We start from the raw sequence: 24219 nt of genomic DNA, 5'->3' as shown, positions 1-24219 counted from the left end.
GGGGTTCTTCCCTTTCAGGAGGTCATACAGAGGGTCCATGACCTCGGGGGGAATCAGGACAATGTTGCGAAGACACTGCAGCGATCCCACCACGCGTTGCACGTCGTGGAGCGTCTCGACTTCTCGGTTGATCTTCATCTCGGGCTGTGTCACGTAGGAGCTTGTGATTCCTACTCCCGGGAAGGTCACGCAGGGTCCTCTCTTGATCTTTGAGCTCACGATCTCGAAGCCGTTGTCCTGAAGGGTCTCTGTGATTGTGGTCACCAGGTCATCTACTTGGCTTGTCGATGGTGCTGCAACCAGGATGTCGTCCATATACTGGATGATGGTTGCGGTGGGATTGGAGTGTCGGACTGGCGTCAGTGCTTTGTCCACGGTGATCTGGCATATGGTCGGGCTGTCTACCAGACCTTGTGGAAGCACTCTCCATTGGAAGCGAAGGTTGGGCCGCTCGCTGTTCCGAAACGCCACGGAAAAGGCAAATCGTTCTCTGTCCTCAGGGTGCAGGGGTATTGAAAAGAAACAGTCCTTGATGTCCAGTACTGCGCACGGCTGCCCTTCGGGGATGGCTGAATTCGCGGGTAGCAGTGTCTGGACCGGACCCAGGGGTCAGATCGTCTTGTTCACCTCTCTCAGGTCGTGGACGAGACGATAGCCTTGTCCGGACCTCTTGGGGATCACGAATACAGGGGTGTTCCATGGGCTGGTGGAGGGTTCTATGTGACCCTTTTGCAGTTCGCGGTCGACCAGTTCTAGCAAGGCTGCCACTCGAGGCTCTGACAGAGGCCACTGCTCAACCCATACAGGGTCTGATGATTTCCAAATCAATTTGATTGGCAGCGGAGGGTGTACAGCAGTGGCCTTCAGGATAAATTTGTAATCCGAAATCCGAGCATGGAAAGGACATCCCTTCCTAACAGGGGTGGAGAATTTTGCAAAATGTAGGGGTAGATTGCTACTGTCTTTTCTGGTCCCTTTTTCGTATGAAGTGTTATAGCCACCATCTGGGTGCTTTTCCATGCCCGTGACTGCCCCCCCACTCCGTTCACTGGAGGGACTTCTTTGAATTGCCAATGCCCGGGCCAGTGTGCTTGGGGGAAAATCGTGCAGTCAGATCCCGTGTCCGCCCAGAACTGTAACCCTATGGCGTGAGGATCCTGACTGCCATAAAGGCGGCATGTCCCCCACACCATCAGGGGTTCCTTCCCTATTTTCATGACCAAGGCCACCCAGGGATCTCGCTCTGGGGTGTCCCCTGCTGTTCCTGCGACACCGGCGCGGCTTGTGGCGGTGGGGGGTGCGAGGGTATTGCGGGTGCTGCAGAACTCTGCCATTGTATTGCTGGAGGGGATGCAAAGGTGACTGCTCTCTGTGGGGACATAGGGTATGAGGGTCCCCTCCCCCACTGGGGGTTGCTGTAGCTGGGCCGCTGCATATTCCAGGTGGGAGGGGGCTGGATACGGCCCGGCTGCCCCCTCCCTCTCCCGTTTCCCTGAAACCTGGATCTGCATTCCTTAGCTAAATGCCCCTTCCTTCCGCACACCCAGCACGGCCCCCTACCTCCCCCTTGGCGTGGTGGAGCAGCTGCTGGTAGGCGCCTTGACTGGGGGCAGTTTACTGCCAAGTGGCCTGCCTGGCCACATTTAAGACACGCCATCACACTGGTTATTGCGGTGTGAACTGCTGCTTGGATGGGAACTAGATGTTCCTCCTTTGCAACGTGTCTGATCATGGCAGCTATATTGGACCCCTGTGGTAGCGACCTTAAAATGTCTTTGGTGGCTGAGTTACATTGCTGGCGTAGGCAGTCTGCCAGCACGGGACCCTTCGCCTCTGGGGGTAACGTAGAGGAATCTAATGCGGCCTGAAGTTTGTCTACAAATTGAGTGAAACCCTCACTCTCACCCTGTTTTATGAGAGACCACGGGGATGGTTTAGCTATCACTTTAGAGGCGTCACAGATGGCTTCTCGGGCAGCACGGGTTGTTGTCATGACCTCATGGGCCCGCAAGCCCTCCGCCTGCGCCTGGGGGGTGATCATAGTGGGGTCTGTGCCCATTAGCCTCTGTATGCTGGAACCGTGCAGTGGGTGGTCTGCCCCCGTTACCAAGGCTAGATGTTTGAGGCAATTATCCTCCCATTCTTGTTTAAAAACGATCATCCCCGCACCATCAAATATCATTCTACACGTCTGCTTAATATCAAAGGGAAGCATATCGTCCCCACCGAAAAGGCCGTCAATAAGAGTGCAAATCACGGCAGAATTAATTCCCTTATCCGCAATCGCTTTAACAATTGCCTGAACATCTTTCGAATTGACCGGTGAATAAATCCTTTGGTTTCCGCCTGCCCCCCCCCCCACGGACCGGGAACACCAGAGTGGCAGACGGAGCCCATTCCGCGCAAGCCATTTTTATTTTCCGCCAGTTTGTAAGCGGGGTTCGGTTTTTCTCTGGTAACTCCTTCACCCATGCAGGAGCACTGTGGCTAGTGACCTTACATGCCGCTGCTCTCTCTCTGTTAAAGCTAAAATCTGAGTCGGAATTCTTCGACCCTGTCTCGGGCTCCGAGCTCGAATCCAAGTCCGAGCCGGAAGTCGAGTAAAGAAACGCTTCCGGGCTGCTCTGCCTTTTGCTCGGGCTCCGACCCCGCCCCTTCTTGCGGGGGTCGGGCCGTTCCCTCCCCCTGGGGTCCCCCCGCCTCCTGCTGGGGGAGGTCCTTGCCCTACAAGGACTTAATTTGAATAAAGCGCTCTGATTGGTCTTAGGCGCCTCCGCGGGGGCCACCCTGTCTCCCCACTCGCCCGCGCATGCGTTGTTCAGCGTGCTGACCGCGTTTCCGCCCCCCACCTCCTCCTTTCCGCCCTGACCATGCAGTCCGGCGCCGTTTACAAACGCATATGGTGGGGGGGCGTTTCTATCGGTCCCTATGGGGTCCGACATTCTGGCCGCGTTCCGCGCCTCCTCCGTGAGCCCCCGCCAGAACACCCGCGTGTGCTCCCCCTCCTCTGATGGTGAGTCCGCTCTCTGAGGGGGATCCGGCGTTCGCGCCTCCGCGCGCCCGCCCGGATCAGGCACCTCCGCGGTTTGTGTCGCCGCGCCCACCCCCAACTGCGGCACGGCTAATAGACAAGCTCGCACGGCTTTCCAGGTTTCTTGCTCTTGTCGAGCTTTTTTCAGAGCCTGGACAACTCTGCCCCACGATTTTAGGGCTTTCCCTGAACCCAAGGACATAGTGTCCTCCGCCAGAGCTTTTGTACAATTATCCCACACGTCCGAATGTAGGATGTCCACGGGGATTTCAATAGCCCCAAGATTAATCAATCTCGTCAATGCGAGAGTTAAATCCTTAAGTTTACATTCTATACCCCATTGCGCATGCATCTCTGTTACGACCTTCGCTATGGCTTCCATCGTCCACGCGGGTCCGAGGGCATCCCCTCTGCTGCGATTCAGTCCCGCTGTCGCAGCCGCCGTCCTCGTTCCAGGAGTGTTCCCGTTTTCCCGGGCACAAGCCGCTGTCCTGGGTTTCGGCACCAGAATGTTGCCTTCTATGCCAAGGCTGGCGACCTGGTTCTGAGGTACAGCTCGACAGCCCTCTCTCTCTAGGGCCGTTCGGGCCAATGACACACGCAGACACCAATGTGGTGGACGGTCAAATGGCATTTATTACTTCTTCTTCTGGGGTCTTATAGTCTTAGGGGTCTCTACGTCAAAAAGGGGTTTGTCCTTCTTACCTATGGTTAGTAGGGAATGGAAAAGTACTGGGTAAGGGATGGAAAGTTACTGGCTTCAGTGGGGCAACATTCCTCTTGTTAGTGGGACCACATTCCTATGTTAATTTCTTATCTATGAATACCTGAGGGTCTTACCTATGGGGAACAGAGGGTCCTGACTTTCCGTGACATCGCGAAATCTTCCGCAGCGCCTCTTCCCTAGCTACCACAGCGACTCCCATTTTGGTTATGGATGCTTGAATGAGAAGAGCAGTTCTTTTCCATTTGAAGGAAAGCCCAGAGCCCCAGGGTTTCAGAAGTACATGAGAAGCGACCCTCAACATGCCAAGGGCAGTTGGACCAGTCAGGCCAAGCCAACCAGACCTGTTCCCTTGTTTCCATGGGACCCTGCAGTGTCACAGCGGTGGTGTCACATTGGATCCTTGGTTCCATGATGACCAGATGTGTCACACTGGCCTCTTGTTTCCATGGGGCCCCAAAATGTCACAATGGTCACTTGCTTCCATGAGGCCTGGCAGTGTCACAGGGGTCTCCTTCGTGCTGCAGTGTCACAATGGACCCTTTGTTCCATGAGTTTAGACAGTGTCACAGCTGACTCCTTGGTTCTGTGAGGCCCTGCTGTCACCAAATCTCTGAAATATCAGAATAAGGGTCCTGAACACTCATTTGCTATTTCAGATGGTGTCATTTATTCAGGGCTAAGGTCCAACATGGGATAACTTCTAACCGTTTGTGGACATGGAATTCTAGCAGTGTGTTACTTATGTAAAGTCCCTAAATGTGAATTACAATTTACCCACTTCCATAAAACCCACTCCAAGTTCCAAGATTACTCCTTGTTTGTTCTAACCCTGCACTCTTGAGCCAGATGTCTTCGTCTTCTCTTCAAACCATCCTTGCTGGGAAAGCAGCCTCTGCATGCCTTGTTGCTGTGCTGAAAGTTCACAGGGAGGGTAAACATGGAATGAACTATTTGGTATCAGCCCCAGGATTTGTGTGGGCAGGAAGAGGCAGGCAGGAGGATGAGCTGTCAGCAAAGGAAGGGGCCAGCCAGGTGGGGCAGCCGTGGGATGCCGACAGCCTGCAGGGACAGAGGCGCAGGGCAGAGACACCGTGGGACAGCCTGGGCTGCACAAAGCACAGGGATGGGCAGCAGCTGCAAGACAGCCCTGCCAGAGCCAACTTGGGCAGCATTTTGGCCATGGCTGCTGGGCCTGGGCCTGAGGCAGGAGCAGGAGACAAGTGACCCTTGCAGGCCTGGGGCCTCATTGCCTCCTTGTCCCTGCTCAGCAGCCTGGCAGGGGCCGCCCCATGCTCCTGCCCTTGCCATTGCACATCCCCACATGCCAGTGCCCATCCCGGCAAGAGCCCTGAGCAAGGAGGGAGGGACAGCATCTGCCTGGCCAGGGGCTGGGGCTCAGGCCTTGGCCCTTGGCATTCCTCAAACACATCCAGCTTTGCTCAGCACCAGAGACACCTTGGCCTTGTTTGTCCCCAGCTGTCATCACTGCCTCCAGTGTTCTGCTCTAACAGGAACCTGGGGACACTCCCTGTCATGTCCCTTAGTGGGACCCATTAAAACTTCAAGAAAGTTTGGAGTTTCAATTTAATTTTGAGTTCTTGAGAAGTTTTTTGAAGTCACTCTCAGGGACTGAGTCTGATGTAAACAACATCAAAGCCCTGTGAGAATCATTAAACATTTCCTATTCCAGTGATGAAGAAAGGTTTAAAAGAACTTTTAAGAAATACAGGTTTCTATTTTAATGGAGGTATTTTTTTCTATTTCTCATTAGAGCAGAGTTGATTGCAGCATTCTGTGATTGATATTGACCCGGGGTCTCTCCTCAGCAGCTCTGGCCTGCTCACAGAAGCTGTGCCTGGAGCTCTGACCCAGTGTGGACAACCTTGCTCCACATTGCCCAGCCCCATCCTTTCTGTCCTCACTCCCCTGGGCCCTGCTGTGCTTGCAGAGCTGGCTGCACTCAGCCTAAGAGGGGTTTTCAATTTTTGGGGATTTTTTGAAGCAATCTCAAACTCCTGAGTTTCCCCACTGCAAACAGACACACTGCTCAGGTGTGTGCCAGCCCCAGGTGCCACCAAAGCCACTGCAGAGCTGCCCTGGGCCAGCTGTGAGGGTGGATCATCAGCCCAAGCTGCACTGGGCCACTGCAAGGGGCTGTGGCCATGGGCACTGCACTGACCCCACTGCTGGGTTTGGCTGCCATGGCCATCGAGAGAAATTAAACTGTCCTTGAAAACACTGGGGAGGACTGGGACATACTGGGGAACACTGGGAACGCTGTGGGAGACACTGGGACATACTGGGAGTGACACTGGGGGATACTGGGAGAAACTGGGGACACTGGAGCAATTGTAGAGAAGACTGGGGACACTGGGGTACCTGTGGATGACACTGTGAGGAACTGTGAATGACTGGGAATGAACTCGGGTGTATTGGGACGGACTGGGCTGTACTGGGAGGGATTGGAGGGGCACTGGATTGAACTGGGTTCTACAGGGAACTAATTGCGCTTTACTGATGTTATACTGGTCTGTACTGGGGATGAACTGGGCTTTACTGGGAGGGACTGGAGGAGGGGGAATTGGCTGTTCCCACTTCCACTGCATCCCATTTGCCGAAGCTCCCGCCCGTCACCAGTAGCAGCCAATCAGTGCCAGGGATCTGGGACTGGGGGTGGTGCTTACACAGGCAGCAAATTTTTTTTTTTGCCTACAACTCCCGTCATGCCCCGCGGCCCAACTGAGCCCCATTGCAGCCGGGAGAACAACTCCCGTCATGCACCGCGCTCCACACAACACCGGGATCCGTCCCCACCTGTCCCATAAGTGTCACCCAAACACTCCAGGGTCCCTCAGTGCCCCCTCAGCGCCCATTCGGGTCTGCCATAAGCACCCCCGAACCCCTGAGTGCTCCCACCTCCACAGATGCCCGGTACAGCCACTTCTGGGAATTCATCTCTTCTCGTCCCCTGTGGCCCCAGAGCCCCTCAGAACACAGTCCCGCGCCTAAAACTCCGGCCGTGACCCGCGCCCTAAAGAGCCCGGTTGGAGCTCTCCGAGCTCCTCCCAAGGGCTCTCGTGCCGTTTAGGTTCCCCCAGACAATCCCAAGTCGTGGCTCGGACGCAAAGGTGTCCCCCAAGAGCCGTCCCGGACTCCGAAACATTTTGTTCCAAACACTTCTCGGACTACAGCTCCCGTCATGCCCCGCGCCCCACCGAGAGCCATTGTCACTGCGTCTCGAACTCCCGTGATGCTCCGCGGCCCTGTTAAACCGTATGAGACCCGTGCTTACAACTGCCCTCACCGCCCGCGCCCCAGAGAGCCCCGTTCGAGTCCCTCCAAGTGCCCGCCCGGACCCCGAAGGGCCCCAAATTCCCCTCCCTGACCTCCAAGGGCCCCCTGGACCCCTAAGTGCTGCCATGGACCCCGAACTGTCCCTCAGAATCCCTGAGTGCCCCTCCAAGTGCCCACCCGGCTCCCCCAGTTGTCCTCCAGACCCACAAGTTCTCTCTGAATTCCCTCCCCAGACCCAAAACTGCCCCAAATGTGCCCCAGAAATGTCCCCAGGGACCCCGAAGTGCAGGCCCCCCCAACCCTGTCTGAGAAAAAGATGATAAAAATGATGACAAAAAGACTACAAATATAACTAATTAACATAAAGAGAAAGAAATAAATAGCCAATAGAAATTATTTAATTAATTCATGAAGGAATTGTGTTGCTTAGAACCAATGATGAATAATTTTCTTGGTTGCTAGAAATGTATCCAATTTTAATATAACTATACAAATTAGGTAATAAAAATATTGTAGAATACTATCCTAAATTAAAATAATATAATCATAGTTTTGTTATTAATAAATTTTATTTATAAGGAAAAATGCTAAAACTTTTCTTTTTTTTGGAGATGTCAGTCCCAGCTGGGCGTTGTCAGACATGGTGAGGCTGGGGGTGAGGAGCAGCTTGACCAAACAGGCTCAGCCTGCAAGGGGCTCATTCTTATCCATGCCCAGACCTCCTAAGGAGACATTCAGCATCCAGATCACTTGGGGAATGCTTCTATCCCCTCTTCTCATAACTAAAATATGAAAAGATACTGATGTGATTAAAAAAACAAAAATCATGAGGTGCATTTTGACATCTTCCTCCTGAAGACAACTCCAAACTGACTCCAGTCACTGCACAAGCCCTGGAGACTCAAAGACAATGGAAGGGAGACAAAGAGCTCCTGAGGCCTTTCTGTATTTTAATCAGCCCCACGCTGGATTTGGGGCTGGCTCCAGGAGCCTCAGGCACGCAGAGAAGGATGAAGAAGCTGCTCAAGGAGGCAGCAGCAAAACTCCAAGTGCCTTGGAGCATGGCTGAGCCCCAGGGAGGGCAGGGAGTGCCCAAGGCTGCCCAGGGCCTGGTGAGAGCAGATCCTTGAGGCCAGGATTGCAGGGAGCCCAAGGCTCTGAGCAGGGAACTGCAATGCTGAGCAAGGCCTGGCTTGGCTGCAGGAAGCAGAAAGGCCAAGCCCTGAGCCCAGCCTGGGCCAGCAGGGCCTGTCCCTCACGGCTGCCTTGGGGCTCTTGGTGGGCCAGGGGGATGTGAGGGGCAGCAAGGACAAATGGCATCAACCTGCAGCCCCTACCAGCCTCCACCGGGAGGCCGAGGGAGAAGCAAAGTGCAGCCCCTGCAAGGAAAGTTTCTCCTGTGGGGCCTCCAGAGGTGCTGCCCGAGCCCAGGGCACAAAGGCCTGGGTGCCTGTGGCCCTGTGTAGAAGTCCATCCGAAAATCCTTCATTTTTGCCTCACAATTGTCATGAGAAAAGACTACCGAAGGGTTAAAACTGCTGAGCCGGTTGGGAAAGAAAGTCTCCTGCTTATCTAGTGTGTTCACAAGTGATGTTTGCAGAACACGCCATGCTGTACTCGAAGGGGGCATGCTGCCCTTTTCTGGACAATTGAACTGGACTTTCTTCCAAACTCCTGAGCTGGCTGGACTGAGCTCTGGGGTGGTTCCCCTCCGCTCCATGAGAAGACCCCTCTTGCCTGTCTCCAACCACCGTGACAGACCAACAGAGATGCGAATCACCTCATCAAGGAACCAAGAACCCCTCTGGCACCCTATTGACACCCCCTTGGCACCCCCATGGCACCCCCCCTGGCAACCTCCTTCCAGAGACTGGGACTGTACTCCCTCCCAACTCAGGGAGGGGGAAAAACCTAACGTACCTGTGAGCATTCGGCCATGAAAACAATGGACTTCTCCCCTCCATGGAAACCTAATTTCAGCCACCTTCCCCCAACCAAGAACAGTATATATATTGGGGTTCGGCCCGACTGTCCTTTGAGATCTCCCCAAGACGTGTACCAGCGAGTTTTGGCGGCGGGACCCCGAAGACATCACGTTTTGGTAGCTATACCCCATTCCCTGACCTCCTTTCCTCCCTTTTTCCTTGTCTTACCCTTCTCTTCCCCGGATCCCTTAAGCAAACGCATATTTAGCTGTGGTTGTAATCAATAAATTGCACCTTGTTGATTTGTTACTGCAAAACCCCTGTGCCTCTTGTTGATTATTTTTGCACCCAAAAATCATTCGTCACCCGTTTATTTCGGGCGGACCTTCATATAATTGGTGTCACAGACAAGGATTCCAGCAGCCAGTGAGATTTTTCAGGTTTTGTGTAGTTTGTAACCTCTTGCAGACTACACATGCCAAAGCCAAACCTCACGCTCGATTGAGCACACAGGCTCCGGAATTGACACAGAAGATTTTTTGGTGCAAAAGCAGGGAAAATCGTTACTGTCACTTCTGTTACTGATTTTACCGGCACGGACACTGACACTGATACTTCTCCTGATCCTGATATTGATGCTGTTACTGATATTGATACTGATATTGATACTGTTGTTGTTGATGTTGTTGTATTTGAACTGAATCTGAACCTGTTACTGTTGTCTTTTGAGCTGAATTTTAACTTGTTACTGTTTTTACTGCTGTATTTTGTGTACCTGGACTGTCTAAAAGGGAAGGGGCAGACTTGAATTAATTAAGCAGTGCCTTTTAGACAGATATTGTCCCTTCACCTACACAGGGAGCAAGGGGCGGCCCAGCGAAGGCTGAGTGGCTTTTTCCCTGTTCTAGGTTTCTGGTCCCCTCACAGAGAAAAAATGTGTGTGTGCGTGTAAATGTGTGTGTCTAGACTGTCTGGAAAGGAAGGGACAATCTGAAGCAATTAAGACAGTGCCTTCCAGACAGATTTGGTTTCTTCAGCTATCTAGGGAGGCAGAGTGGAACAAAAGTCTGTATGATTGTGTAACTTGAGTTTGCAAATCAGCTCCCTGGTATAGTCCTAGTCCCTTCACACAAAATGAGTGAAAATCTCAATCCTAATGCAAAAGCTGACTTTTACACGTTGCTTGCTAAATACCATGCCAAACCGTCATCTGGCGGAGAAACTTGGGCAGAGAACAATTGGTGGATCTGTGATTGGCTTCATGTCATTGTTTCTAATTAATGGCCAATCACAGTCCAGCTGTATCTCTCTCTGGTCAGACACAGGATTTTGTTATCATTCCATTCTTTCTCCTTTGCTTGCAAGCCTTCTGATGAAATCCTTTCTTCTATTCTTTTTGTATAGTTTTAATATAATATCTATCATAAAATAATAAATTAGTCTTCTGAAACATGGAGTCAGATCCTTTTCTCTTCCCTCTTCTAGGACCTCTGTGAACACCACTACTGACCATGAAATTATTAAGTTTTTTAATATTCTCTGAAAGAACAAGGGGCATCAACTAAACACCTACAACTGGCTGGAGGGCCAGTTGAGTGGTGGTGAATGTTACACCAGAGAGTGGTGGTGAATGCTGCTGCATCCAGTTGGCAGCCAGACACCTGTGGTGTCCCTCAGGGGTCTGTGCTGGAGCCAGTTTTGTTCAATATTGTTACTGACAACATGGATGAGAGTGTTGAGACTTTCAGAAGAAAATCTGCAGAAAAAACTAAGCTGGGAGCGTGTGTCCATCTGCTGGAAGGTAGGAGGCCTCTGCAGAGAGAGCGGGAACAGTTGGATGGATGGGCAGAGTCCAATAAGATGAAGTTTAATAAGTCCAAGTGCCGGGTCCTGCACTTTGGCCACAACAAACCCCTGCAGTGCTACAGGCTGGGGACAGAGTGGCTGGACAGCGGCCAGGCAGAAAGGGACCTGGGGCACTGATGGACAGCAGGCTGGACATGAGGCAGCAATGTGCCCAGGTGGGCAAGAAGGCCAATGGCTGCTGGCCTGGATCAGGAATGGTGTGGCCAGCAGGAGCAGGGCAGTGATTCTTCCCCTGCACTCGGCACTGGTGAGGCCACACCTCGAGTGCTGTGTCGAGTTCTGGGCCCCAATTTAGGAAGGCCATGGAGGGGCTGGAGTGTGTCCAGAGAAGGGCAACAGGGCTAGGGAGGGGCCTGGAACACAAGTCCTATTCAGAGTGGCTGAGGGAGCTGGGGTTGTTTATCTTGGAGAAGAGGAGGCTCAGGGAGACAAGGCAATATCAGGGCACAGGTTGGACTTCATGATCTCCAAGGTCTTTTCCAACCTTGCTGATTCTGTGACTCTCTGGAACCACCCTTGGAGCAGTTGCAGGAGGAGCCCTGGGCCTCCTCTTCAGCAGCTCCAGCAGCCCAGGTCCCTCAGCTTCTCTTGCCAGCCCCAAAGCCCATCCTGTCAGTCCTGCAGAGCCTCTGCAGCTCCTCCTCACTGCGCAGAACAGGGAGCCCCAGAGCCCGACACAGCAGCCCAGATGTGCCCCCCTGGCCTGGGGTGCCTCTGGCAAGGGAGCAGCACCAGGCACTGCAGGAGCCTGCAGACAATTCCTGCAGCACTTGTAGGATGATCCTGCTGCCCAAGGGACGTTCCCATGGTGCCAGGTCAGGAACTGCAATGGGGAGTGGGGCCAGAGAGGAAAACGGCAAACAGGGATGGGTTGTTTGAAATGAAGGGGACAGGGGTGGAAGAAGAAGTAATCTAGATCAGGAAAGGGGAAAGAAAGCAAAGGTGAAGCCAAGGAAATGCTCAGGGCAGTTTGGGGGTGGCTGCCAGACAGCCCTGGCTCTGAGCAACAGCGTCTGCAGTGGGACAGGAGACTCCCAGCTGATGGGAACAAACTTTCTGCCTGACTGCAGAGGCCAGGACCAAGCTGAGTAGTTTCCCTGGTGTCCCCCAGCCGTTGCTGGCCCCAGGGGCTGATGGCATTTGTGCTCCCTCAGGTTCATGTCTCCACACCAACAGCATGGGTGTTCCCCCCCTGCTCTGTGCAATGCAAACAGGGGCTGCTGAGCCAGTGCTGCCGTGTCTGTGCCTGCAAGGATGGGGCACCTGTGTGAGCTGGGGGAGAGGCCAGGGCTGCAGAGGGGGGATGTTGTTGGCAGCTCCATCAGGACGCTCTGGGACGCTGCCCTGGGCTGTGCAGCGCACTGGGGATGGATCAGCCCCTGCTCTGCTGCTCCTTCCCGTCTGTCCCAGGGCCCTTGCAGAGCCCCAGCCATGCTGTTTGCCCCCAGCCTGCCCACGGCCAGCCTGGGGCTGCTCTCGGGGCTTTTCTGTGCTGAGCATTGGCCTGGCCGTGTTCTTGAGAGAGCCTGGGCAAGGAGCCTGGAGCCCACAGGCCCTGGGCTGAGGCATCAGCGCTGCCCCAGCAGTGCCCATGGCCTGTCCCTGCTGCAGCCCCGGCACGGCCACCCCCAGGGCTGTGCCCGGCCCCGAGAGCACTCAGGCCCTGCAGCAACACCAGGGCCACCAGTGCAGCGGGGCAGGGCCACGGCAGCAGCACTGGCAACTTCAAGTGCTGCTGCTGCTGGGCACAGCTGCTGGGCCAGCCCTGATCTGCCCCCAGCTCTGCACACAGACATTGCTGCTGCAGCTCCAGGGAAGGAACAAAGGGAGATCTCTGGTGAAAATTCTGCTGAGAGATCCTTTATTTCATTTAAAGACACTGAGAACACAGCTCATGTTGACACTCTCTGGGGGCACCGGGAAGGTGGAGTGAAAGAAAATTAGAAATGGAAGAAACAATAGGGAGAATATTAAAAATTAAAACAGAGGGGGAAAATAAGCAATCCAACAAAAACTTTCAAATCTCACTTTTATTACAAGAGATATGCAGAGATTGGCAAAAAGTTTAATGTTTTCTAAATTTTCCAGTCATCAGTCTCCACACCGCAGCCTTGAGCTCCTGGTTCCTCAGGCTGTAGATTAGGGGGTTCAGGGCTGGAGGCACCAACGGGTACAGAACTGACACTCCCAGATCCAGGGATGGGGAAGAGAAGGAGGGGGGCTTCAGATAGGCAAAAAAGCCAGTGCTGAGGAACAGGGAGAGCACGGCCAGGTGAGGGAGGCAGGTGGAAAAGGCTTTGTGCCGTCCCTGCTCAGAGGGGATCCTCAGCACAGCCCTGAAGATCTGCACATAGGAGAAAACAATGAACACAGAACAGCCAAAAGCTAAAGGGGCAAAAAACAATGAAATCCAAATTTTTCTGAAGGTGGAGTGTGAGCAGGAGAGCTTGACGACCTGGGGAACCTCACAGAAGAACTGGCCCAGGGCATTGCCATGGCACAGGGGCAGGGAAAATGTATTGGCTGTGTGCAGCAGAGCATAGAGAAAGCCACTGGCCCAGGCAGCTGCTGCCATGTGGGCACAAGCTCTGCTGCCCAGGAGGGTCCCGTAGTGCAGGGGTTTGCAGATGGACACATAGCGGTCGTAGCACATGATGGTCAGGAGGGAAAATTCTGCAGAAATGAAAAATAGAAACAGAAATAGCTGAGCAGCACATCCTTTGTAGGAGATGGTGCTGGTGTCCCAGAGGGAATTGTGCATGGCTTTGGGGACAGTGGTGCAGATGGAGCCCAGGTCGCTGAGGGCCAGGTTGAGCAGGAAGAAGAACATGGGCGTGTGCAGGTGGTGGCTGCAGGCTACGGCGCTGATGATGAGGCCGTTACCCAGGAGGGCAGCCAGGGAGATGCCCAGCAAGAGGCAGAAGTGCAGGAGCTGCAGCTGCCGCGTGTCTGCCAGTGCCAGCAGGAGGAAGTGCCTGATGGAGCTGCAGTTGGACATTTGCTGTGTCTGCACATTTCAACGTACAGAAGGAGGAAAGACACGGCAATGAAGGGGAAATTTCGCACAGAAAAATCAAAACTCTTTGTCGTAGCCTCTTTTTTTCCACTAAGCACCTCCCCCTTGTGTATGTCTAGGAGATCTTCCTTCCCCATTGTTGCTGGAGCCCTGATTGCTGCTGGCCAATGCTGTGTGAGGAGCTGGACCTTGGCCTGCAGGACACCTGGGAGTCAGCCCTGACCCCCAGTCAGTGCAGGGGAACAGTGAGAGCAGGGCCCTGTCCTGGTGTTCAGGCTTGGATAAAGAATCTTCCTGTAAGGCTGCAGAACTGCCTGGGTGAAGGGATGGGGATAACAGAAGGCAGAGCGAGGGATTCTGCTGCACCTGGGGAGAACAGAGAGTCCAGAGAGGCAGGAGGATTGTCTGAGGCTTAGTGCAGACTGAGGGGAGCTGCTCTGTCCCTCTCTCCTGTTCCAGCTGCCCTGCACTTGCACCTTTCTGAAATCCACTCCCGTGTTACCCTGGACAGCCAGGAGACACTGCTGAGAGCAGAGGATCCCTGGCACACAAAGTGGCTCCTGCCTTTACCAGAGTCAGGATAGTGGACTCAGTGCCAGCCCCCTAGGCTGCCCTGCCCAGAGCTCCCTGGGCACAGGGAGCTGGGACACCCCATTGCTGTGCTCAGCCTGCACAGGAGGAGCCCAAGGGCTGAGCCTGCCCTGCAGCTGGAACTGCCATTGCAGAGAGCCCCTCAGCAATGCCAGCAGTACCTGGGCAAGGCAAGGAGAGAGAGAGAGCCGGGCCTGAGGAAAAGCCTTTCCCTGGCCAGCCCTGCGCAGCCCCTGCCAGGCAGCAGCAGGGCAGGACAGCGGCCCTCAGGCCCTGGTCAGCAGGAAATGGGCACATGCCTGCAGAGATGCCCTTCATCTCTGGGGCTGCTCTGCCGGCCCAGGAGGGACTGAGGGCCCTGAGCCCCCCGGGCTGAGGGCTGTGCTGGCTGCGAGGGGACACAAGAGCTGTGCTGCTCAGGGCAGTGTCTGCCCTGCAGGGCAGGCCCGGCAGGTGCCACATCTGCCCTGCAGCAGGGCTTCCCTCAGCACTGCCTCCCTCCCTGCCTGCCCACGGCTCTGCTGCTGGAGCTGTCCCAGCCCCAGCTGCTCCTGTGGCCCCGGGCTCCTTCCCTGCCAGAGCTGCCCGAGCCCAGCCCAGCCCCTGGGCCAGCCCTGCCCTGCAGCTGCGGGGCCCTGCAGGGATTAAAGAACAGCTCCCCCAGCCTGGGCACCATGGAAAGGTGATGCTGCATGGATCTGGAAGCTGGGCAGGTGCAGGCACTTGCTGAGGTGCCCAGGAATCCTCAGGGTGATGGTTTAAGAGTCTCAGCCCCTGATCTACCCTGCACAGTTAATTTTCTATTGCCACCAAGCTGAGCCAGGGAAAGTGGGAGCACAGATTCAGGAAAGCATAGACCCAAGCAGGAAACTCCTGCCCTGAATGAGCTCATGAAAAGTCACCCTGGGCATGAGCTGGATCTCTGAGCAGCCCTGGCTGCAGCTCCAGCTTCACCCCCTGCAGCCGTCCCTGGCAGCCGGAGCCGTCCTTTCCTGTCCCTCTGACCGTGCCCAGGGCAGCCCCGCTCTGCAGCACATCCTCCCCCAAAGCAGAAACAGCAGCAGTGCCATCCTTACAGTCACATCAGTCCTGTCCTGGTTCAGCTTCAGGAGATCCCTCCAGGAGCACAGGGGACATTGCCCTGCACCCACACACTCACCATGCACAGGGCTGTGAAGATCTTTCCCCAAGTGAAGTCTCAGCTCAATGTCTTCCCAATCCTGATTGCCTTCAGCCTGTCTCTGCCTGGCTCCTGTCCCCTCAGTGCCTGCAGATGGAGCCCTCAGCCCTGCTGGGCTGGGAGAGGAGCTGGTTGTGGGAAGAGCTGTTCCTTTAAAGCTCAGCAGCACAGAAACAGCACAAGGAATTTAATGAGCCTCTAGGGGATTTGGTGTTGTTTACATCAGAATCAGTCCCTGAGAGAGTCTTCAAAAAACTTCTCAAGAACTCAAATTTAAAATGAAACTCTGAAGTTTCTTGAATTTTAAATGAGTCCCACCGATGGACACAACTGAGAAAGTGTCCCCAGGTTCCAGTTAGAGCAGAACACTGGAGGCAGTGATGACAGCTGGGGACAAACAAGGCCAAGGTGTCTCTGGTGCTGAGCAAAGCTGGATGTGTTTGAGGAATGCCAAGGGCCAAGGCCTGAGCCCCAGCCCCTGGCCAGGCAGATGCTGTCCCTCCCTCCTTGCTCAGGGCTCTTGCCAGGACGGGCACTGGCATGTGGGGATGTTCAATGGCAAGGGCAGGAGCATGGGGCGGCCCCTGCCAGGCTGCTGAGCAGGGACAAGGAGGCAATGAGGCCCCAGGCCTGCAAGGGTCACTTGTCTCCTGCTCCTGCCTCAGGCCCAGGCCCAGCAGCCATGGCCAAAGTGCTGCCCAAGTTGGCTCTGGCAGGGCTGTCTTGCAGCTGCTGCACATGCCTGTGCCCTGTGCAGCCCAGGCTGTCCCACGGTGTCCCTGCCCTGCGCCTCTGTCCCTGCAGGCTGTTGGCATCCCCCGGCTGCCCCACCTGGCTGGGCCCTTTCTTTTGCTGACAGCTCTGCCTCCTGCCTGCCTCAGCCTGCCCACACAAAGCATTGGGCTGGCCCAGGCTCCTTCTGGGGAATTTGTTGCACCACAGCCCTTCCCTGGGAGAGAAACTCCATTGTCTTTGTGAGACAGAGTAAAGATTTATTCTGAATTAGGTGAAGTGTCTGGAAGAGGTGAAGAGTCTTTGGAGCCAAAGCTGAAGAAAAGCCACATTTTAGAGACAACAAGGAGACAGAGAAAGAAAAACAGAAATGACCACAAGGTCAATCTGCCCCAGACATAGAAATTCTTTTGATAAAGAAGAACTGGTGCTAAATGTCACACGGAATGAATATGTATGAACTTATTGTGAAACTGTATGCATATGCATTTGGAAGGGGGATAAAAGAAGACCCGAGGTCTTCAGAGGCACCCTTGCCTTTATGGGGGCTTGCGTCCGGCGCGCATCGTAATAAAAGCATACCGGGCTTTACAACTTTTACAAAGTTGTGAGGTTTCTTCTTTTCTCCGCAAAACATTTGTTCTGAATCTGGGCCTCCCCAGGTGCCCTTGGCATTAATTTGGGCTTTTTCTCGCTTTTCTCTACTATGTCAAAAGGCTTCACCCTCTCTGACACCACCCTTCAGTCCCTCCCAGGGTTCTCCTCTACTGTCCTCAGTCCCCACTTGTTGGGAATTTCGCTGACTAGAGACTGGAAAAGCACAAGGCCGTGGCTAATTCCGAGTCCTGCACCTGCAAGACAGCGTGTCCTTGGGCCCAGCTGGGTATGATAACGAGTGGACAGAGAGAAGTGGGAAATAGAGAACGTAGGCCCGAAGGAATGAGGGAGAGTTGATGTTTAGTTTAACCAATAGATCGCTTGGCTCACAGAATATTCATGAGCTCATTACTTGCTGGATAAGTGTCTGATGCTCTCTTCAATAAACGGAACTTGCTGCTGACTCATATTGAGTGTCCGAGTTTTCCCTGCACCCGACAAATGGCTCATCCCCGACAAAGGCCTCATTCTGCAACAATTCTTCATTTATCAGCCCAATTTCCCCTTTTTTGTGTGCAAATTCCCTTTTTTTCCCACAAAAAATTTCCAATTTTTGGACCCAAATTTTCCTTTTTTTCAGCACAAATTCCCTTTTTTTTTAACCCAATTTACCTTTTTTGTTGCTCAAATTCCCCTTTTTGAGCCCAAATGTTCCCTTTTTGGCCCCAAATTCCCCTTTTTTCTCCCCAAATTTCCTTTTTTTGGTCCAAATTCTTTTTTCCTGGACCCAAATTTCTTATTTGTGGGGCACAAATATCCCTTTTTGAGTCCCAAATTCTCAATTTTTGGACCCAAATTTTCCCTTGTTTCAGCCCAAATTCCCCTTTTTGTTGCTCAAATTCCCTTTTTTGGGCACAAATTTCAATTTCTTAGTCCCAAATTTCCATTTTTGGGTCCAAACTTCCCATCTGAGACCCAAATTCCCATTTTTGGCCACAATTTTTCCTCTTTTCACCCAAATTCCCTTTTTCAGTCCAAATTTCTCCTTTTTGTTGCTCAAATTCCCTTTTTTGAAGCAAATTCTCCTTTTTTCAACCATAATTCTCCTTTTAGGACCCAAATTTCGCTTTTAGGACAAAAATTCCCATTTTTGGACCCAAATTTTCCCTGTTTGGGCACAAATTTCCATTTTCTTTGTCCAAATTCCACTTTTTTGTTCGAAATTCCCATTTTTGGACACAAATTCTTCTTCTTGACCCAAACTTTCCCTTCCTGGACCCAAATTCTCCTTTTTAAGTCCCAAATTCTCCTTTTTGGACCCAAATTTTCCCTTTTTCCAGCCCAAATTCCCATTTTTTTAACCCAATTCCCCCTTGTTGTTGCATAAGTTCCCTTTTTTGTGCACAAATTTCAATTTTTTAGTCCAAAATTCTCCTCTTTGGACCCAAATTTCCCCTTTTTTTGTCCAAATTCATTTTTCCTTGACCCAAATTCCCATTTTTGGCTCCAAACCTCCCCTGAGTGCCCAAATTCCCATTTTTGGGCACAAATTCCCATTTTGGACCAAAATTCTTCTTTTTTGACCCAAACTTTCTCTTTCTGGTCCCAAATTCATCTTTTTTTCTGCTCGGTACTTCCACTCCCGTCTGGGACTATATTTCCCATCATCCCCTTCACTCACTTCCGCTGAATACCCCGTCCAATTCCTTTCTGTACTCCCTCTCTCTTCGGGACTACATTTCCCATCATGCCTTTTGCTCACTTCCGCTGCAAACCCCGCCCACTTAATTTCTGTTCTCCCTCTCCCTTTCGGGACTACATTTCCCATCACGCTCTTCGCCAATTTCCGCTTTAAACCCCGCCTACTTCCCCTCTTTACTCCAGCTCCCTTTTGGGACTGCATTTCCTATCTCCCCCTCCTCCAACTTCTGCTACAAACCCCGCCCACATCTCCTTCAATCCTGAGGCGACTTCCGGTTCTGTTTCCCGCCACCGCCGCCATGTTCCTGCAGTGCTACGAGAACGAGCGCGGGGAGCGCGTTTATACCCTCAAGGTACTGAGGGGATTTTGGGGCGATTTTTGCAAATTTTGGGCAAATTTGGGCGATTTGGGGGACTTCGGGGAGGGTTCTGAGGGGATCCGCGGGGTTTGGGTGCCGTGGGAGCGGTTTGGGAGCGATGAGGGAGAGGTTGGGTGGGCTGAGGGGGGAATTGGGACGGGAGTTGTGAGGCGAAAAGGGGAAATTTGTTAGAGAAAAGGGGAATTTGGGAATAAAAAATGGGAATTTGGGACTGGAAATGGGGAAATAGGGACTAAAAAGGGAGAATTTGGGACTAAAAAAGGGAAATTTGGGAATAAAATAAGGAAATTTGGGACTAAAATGCGGAATTTGGGACTAAACAGGGGGGATTTGGGTCCATAAAGGGGGAATTTGGGGCTAAAAAGGGAAATTTGGGTTTAAAAATGGAGAATTTGGGGGGAAAATGAGAAATTTGTACCAGAAAAGGAATATTTGGCACTAAAAAAGGGAAATTTGGGACTAAAAAAGGGGGAATTTAGGACTAACAAAGGAGAATTTGGGTCCAAAAAAGGGAAATGTGTACCAGAAAAGGAGAATTTGGGTATAAAAAAGGGAAATTTGGGTCCAAAAATGAGAATTTGGGCTGAAAATGGGAGAATTTGGGTCCAAAAAAGGGAATTTTTTACCAAAAAAGGGAGTTTGGGTGCTCAGGTGAGAAGTATGGATCTAAAAAAGGGGAATTTTGGTCTACAAAAGGGGAAAATAGGACTAAAAAAGGGAAATTTGGGTCTAACGGGGGATTTTGGCACCAAAAAGGGAGAATTTGGGTCCAAAAATGGGAATTTGAGTGCCCAGATGGGGAGATTGGACCCAAAAAATGAATTTTGGTTCTAAAAAAGGGAAATGTGTGCCCCTAAAAAGGAGAATTTGGGCTCAAATATTGGAATTTGGGACTAAAAATGGGGATTTGGGTGCAGGAAGGGAAAGTTTTGGGTGAAAAAAGGGAAAATTTGGGACTAAAAATGGGGAATTTTGGTCTAAAAGGGAGAAATTTGGGCCAAAAATGAAAAATCTGGGGGCACAAATTTCCCTTTTTTAGACCAAAATTCCTTTTTTGGCTCCAATCTCCCCATCGGGGCACCAAAATTCCCATTTTTGGACCCAAATTCTCCATTTTAGGACCAAAATTTCTCTTTTTTCGTCCCAAATTCCCCCCCTTTTTTTATTTTTTTTTTTATTTGGGGTTGAAAAAAGGAAAATTTGGGACTAAAAAAGGGGAATTTTGGTCCAAAAAGGGAGAAATTGGAACTAAAAATGGGAATTTGGGCACTCAGGTGGGAAGATTGGAGCCAAAAATGGGAAATTTGTACCAAAAAAAGGGAATTTGGGTGCTCACGTGGGAAGATCAAACTCCAAAAGGGGAATTTGGGCTGAAACAAGGGAAAATTTGGGCTCCAAAAGAGAAAATTGAGGACTAAAAAAGGAGAATTTGTGTCAAGGAATGGTAAGTTTGGGTCCAAGAAAAGGAATTTTGGGGTGAAAAAGGGGAGAATTTGGGACTAAAAATGGAGAATTTTGATCCCAGAAAGAAAAATTCGGGACTAAAAATGGGAACTTGGGGGATTTTGGTGTCCCAAGGGGAAAATTTCGGGGAGTTTTTGAGGAATTTGGGGGATTTTGAGGGAATTTGAGGATTTTAGGTGTCCTTAGAGGGAATTTTGTGGGAATTTGGGGGATTTTGGGGGGTTTTTTTGGATTTTGGGTGTCCTGAGGGGGAATTTTTGGAAGAATTGGGGGAGAATCTGTGGAATTTTGGAGGATTTTTGATGTCCTGAGGGGGAATTTAAGGGAATTTGGAGGAAATTTGGGAGGAATTTGGGGATTTTGCGGGATTTTGGGCATCATGAGGGGGAATTTTGGGGATTTTGGGGCAATTTGGGGGATCCTGAGGGTGGAATTTGGGAGATTTTGGGAAAATTGGGGCATTTAGGGGGAAATTTGGGGATTTTGAGGGATTTTAGGTGTCCTGAGGGGGAATTTGGGGGATTTTGAGGGAATTTTAGGATTTTAGATGTCCTTAGAGGGGATTTTGGGGAATTTTGTGGGATTTTTGTGGATTTTAGGTGTCCTGAGGGGGAATTTCAGGGATTTTGGAAAACTTTGGGGGATTTGGAGGAAACTTGAGGGATTTTAGGTGTCCTGAGAGGGGAATTTGGGGATTTTTGTAGGATTTTGGGTGTCCTGAGAGGGAATTTTTGGGAAATTTTTTTATTTTGGGGGAATTTGGGTGTCTTGAGGTGAATTTTGGGACATTTTGGAGGAATTTGGGGCATTTTGGGTGTCCTGAGGGGCACTTTGTGGATTTTGTGTTATTTGGGGGATCCTGAGGGGGGAATTTGGGAGATTTTGGGGAAATTTGGAGATTTCAAGTGTCCTGAGGGGGAATTTGGGGGAATTTGAGTGATTCTGGGTGTCCTTAGAGGGGATTTTGAGGGAATTTGGGGAATTTTGTGGAGATTTTTGTGGATTTTGGGTGCCCTGGGGGGAATTTGGGGATTTTTGGGGAATTTGGGGAGAATCTGGGGAATTTTAAAGGATTTTTGATGTCCTGAGGGGGAATTTGGGGGATTTTGAGAGGAGTTTGAGGGATTTGGGGGGGATTTGGAGGATTTTGGGTGTCCTGAGGGGGAAATTTGGGGCATTTTTGGGGATTTTGGGTGTTCCGAGTGGGAGTTTGGAGGATTTGGGGGGAATTTAGGGCATTTTGGGAGGAATTTGTGGGATTTTGGGGATCCTGAGGTGGCAGTTTTGGGATTTTGGAGGAATTTTGGGGTGTCCTGAGGGGGGAATTTGGCGGGAAATTTCAAGTGTCCTGAGGAGAGGAATCTGGGGGGAATTTTAAGGGTTTTAGGGGGATTTTGGGGGAGTTTGCTTGTCCTGATGGGGATTTGGGGTGGATTTCAGGTAATTTGTAGGATTTTGCTGTATTTTACAGCATTTTGTGTAATTTTCCCCTCAGAAAGTGTCCCCGGCCGGGCTCCCCACACGCTCGGCCCACCCCGCCCGCTTTTCCCCCGATGACAAATTCTCGCGGCACCGCCTGGCCCTGAAACGGAGATTCGGGGTCCTGCTCACCCAGCGGGGCCAGGCCCTGCTCTGAGGGACCCCAAAAACCCAAAATCCCCCCAAAAACCCCCATGGAGCAGATGGAGCTCAGTCAAACCCGCTGAGCTGAACGGCGTGGGAGGAAAGGGTTAAACAGGAGGAAATTGTGAATATTAAAGGATTTGGGAGCTCAGAGGTGTCTGAATGTTGGTGGTCAAATAAATTTGGGGTTTTTTCCTGGTTTTGGGGGGGTTTTGGGGTGTGGGAAGGATTTAATGGCGATCTGTGGGGCGCGGGGGGTGCTGAGAGTTGGAGGCATGGGTATAACGGGAGTCTATGGAGCGCGGGGGATGATGGGAGTTGTATGCACGGGTATAATAGGGATCTATGGGGTGCCGTTGTAACGGGAGTCCATGGAGCGCAGGGGATGATGGGAGATATATGCGCTGGTATAACGGGGTTCTATGGAGAGCGGGGGAGGATGGGAGTTGGAGGCGCAAATATAATAGGGATCTATGGTGCATGGGGGATACTGGAAGTCATATGCACAGATATAATAGGGATCTATGGGGCCCGGATATAACAGGACTCAATGTGGCGTGGAGGATGATGGGCAATGTAGGCGCGGATATAATAGGGACCTATAGGGCATGAGAGATGATGGGAGTTGGATGCGCGGGTATAACGGGGCTTTATGGGGCGCAGGGCATGATGGGAGGTGTAGGCGCGGATATAATGGGGCTCAACGGGGCGTGGGGGATGGTGGGAGTTGTATGCGTGCATATAACGAGGGTCTGTGGAGTGCACGGGTTGATGGGTGTTGCCTTCTGATGTAAGGCAAAGCGACCTGGTTTTGAGGAGCAGCACGGTGACCCAAACTCACCAGGGTCGCTCGGGCTAAAAAGCACGCAGATACCAATGTGGTAGATGGTCAAAGGCCTTTATTGTCTCATCTCGTGGGGTTTTATAGTCTAAGGGGTCTCTCTACGTCAGAGGGGGTCTGCAGTACTGTCTATGGTTAGTAAGGAGTGGAAAGTTACCAGCATTATTATCGTTAGGGGGAATACATTCCTAGTTACATTCCTAGGGTGATCTCTTATCTCAGGGGATTAGGGGAAATGGAATCCTGCCGCTTTCCATCACATCGTGTAATCTTCCGATCGCCTGTCCCTATCTACCACATCTCCTCCCCCTTTTTTCACAAATGAATGAGGAAGTCATATACATAGGAAATGAAATGAGGTATAGGGTTGTAATTTGACAAGGGAAAGGGGTTTGGTAAACCTGAGTAAGTTTTTGCCAGGCAAGTTTAGAAAATCTTGTGACTGGCAGTGTTCCCTGGTTGAACTCACAGCATTTGTTGCCGGCCTATGAACAGGATGTTGGTCCGTTCTAGGCAGGTCTGAACGAATGAGACTAGCTTGTTCAGCAGGCATGGTCCAAAGGTGACAGCTAAAAGTAGCATTGCCAATGGACCTATTAGGGTAGAAATCAGGGTGGTTAGCCATGGTGATTGATTGAACCAGGACTCGAACCAACCCTGTTGGGCTTCCCTGTCTCTCTGAGCCAGTCTGTTTCGGAGTTCCGCCATGGAGTCTCTAATGACTCCCGTGTGGTCCGCATAGAAGCAGCACTCCTCTTTCAAGGCGGCACACAGGCCCCCTTGCTGCATGAACAGGAGGTCCAGTCCTCGCCTGTTCTGCAAGACCACTTCTGAGAGTGAGAAGACCGACTTCTCTAGAAAGGAGATGGATTTCTCAATCCTTTGCAGGTCCTCATCAATGGTCATTTGCAGCTGGGACAGTCCTTGGTGTTGGGTCGCTAGGGCTGAGATGCCCGTTGCAGTTCCTGCTGCTCCTAGGCCCAGCAGCATTGCGATAGTTATACTGTTATTACTTCTCTTTTGTGGAGCCGGCTGGGTTCCTCAAAAAGGTGGTACACTTCTTCATCTGAGTGGTACAGGACCCTAGGAACAATCAGAACTTGGACACAAAAGTCATTAGAGTCATTGAATTTGGCAAGGAACACACACGGATTCACTCCAGATCGCTGGCAAACCCACATCCCAGATGCGGATAGGATTACCCACTTGTTTTTCCTGTCGGGCTTGACAACTTTGGTGCAGACGTTGCCT

Source organism: Melospiza melodia, unplaced genomic scaffold (genome assembly GCF_035770615.1).
Source record: "Melospiza melodia melodia isolate bMelMel2 unplaced genomic scaffold, bMelMel2.pri scaffold_34, whole genome shotgun sequence".
NCBI classification, from domain to species: Eukaryota; Metazoa; Chordata; class Aves; order Passeriformes; family Passerellidae; genus Melospiza; species Melospiza melodia.
Note: the sequence above shows the minus strand (reverse complement) of the source record.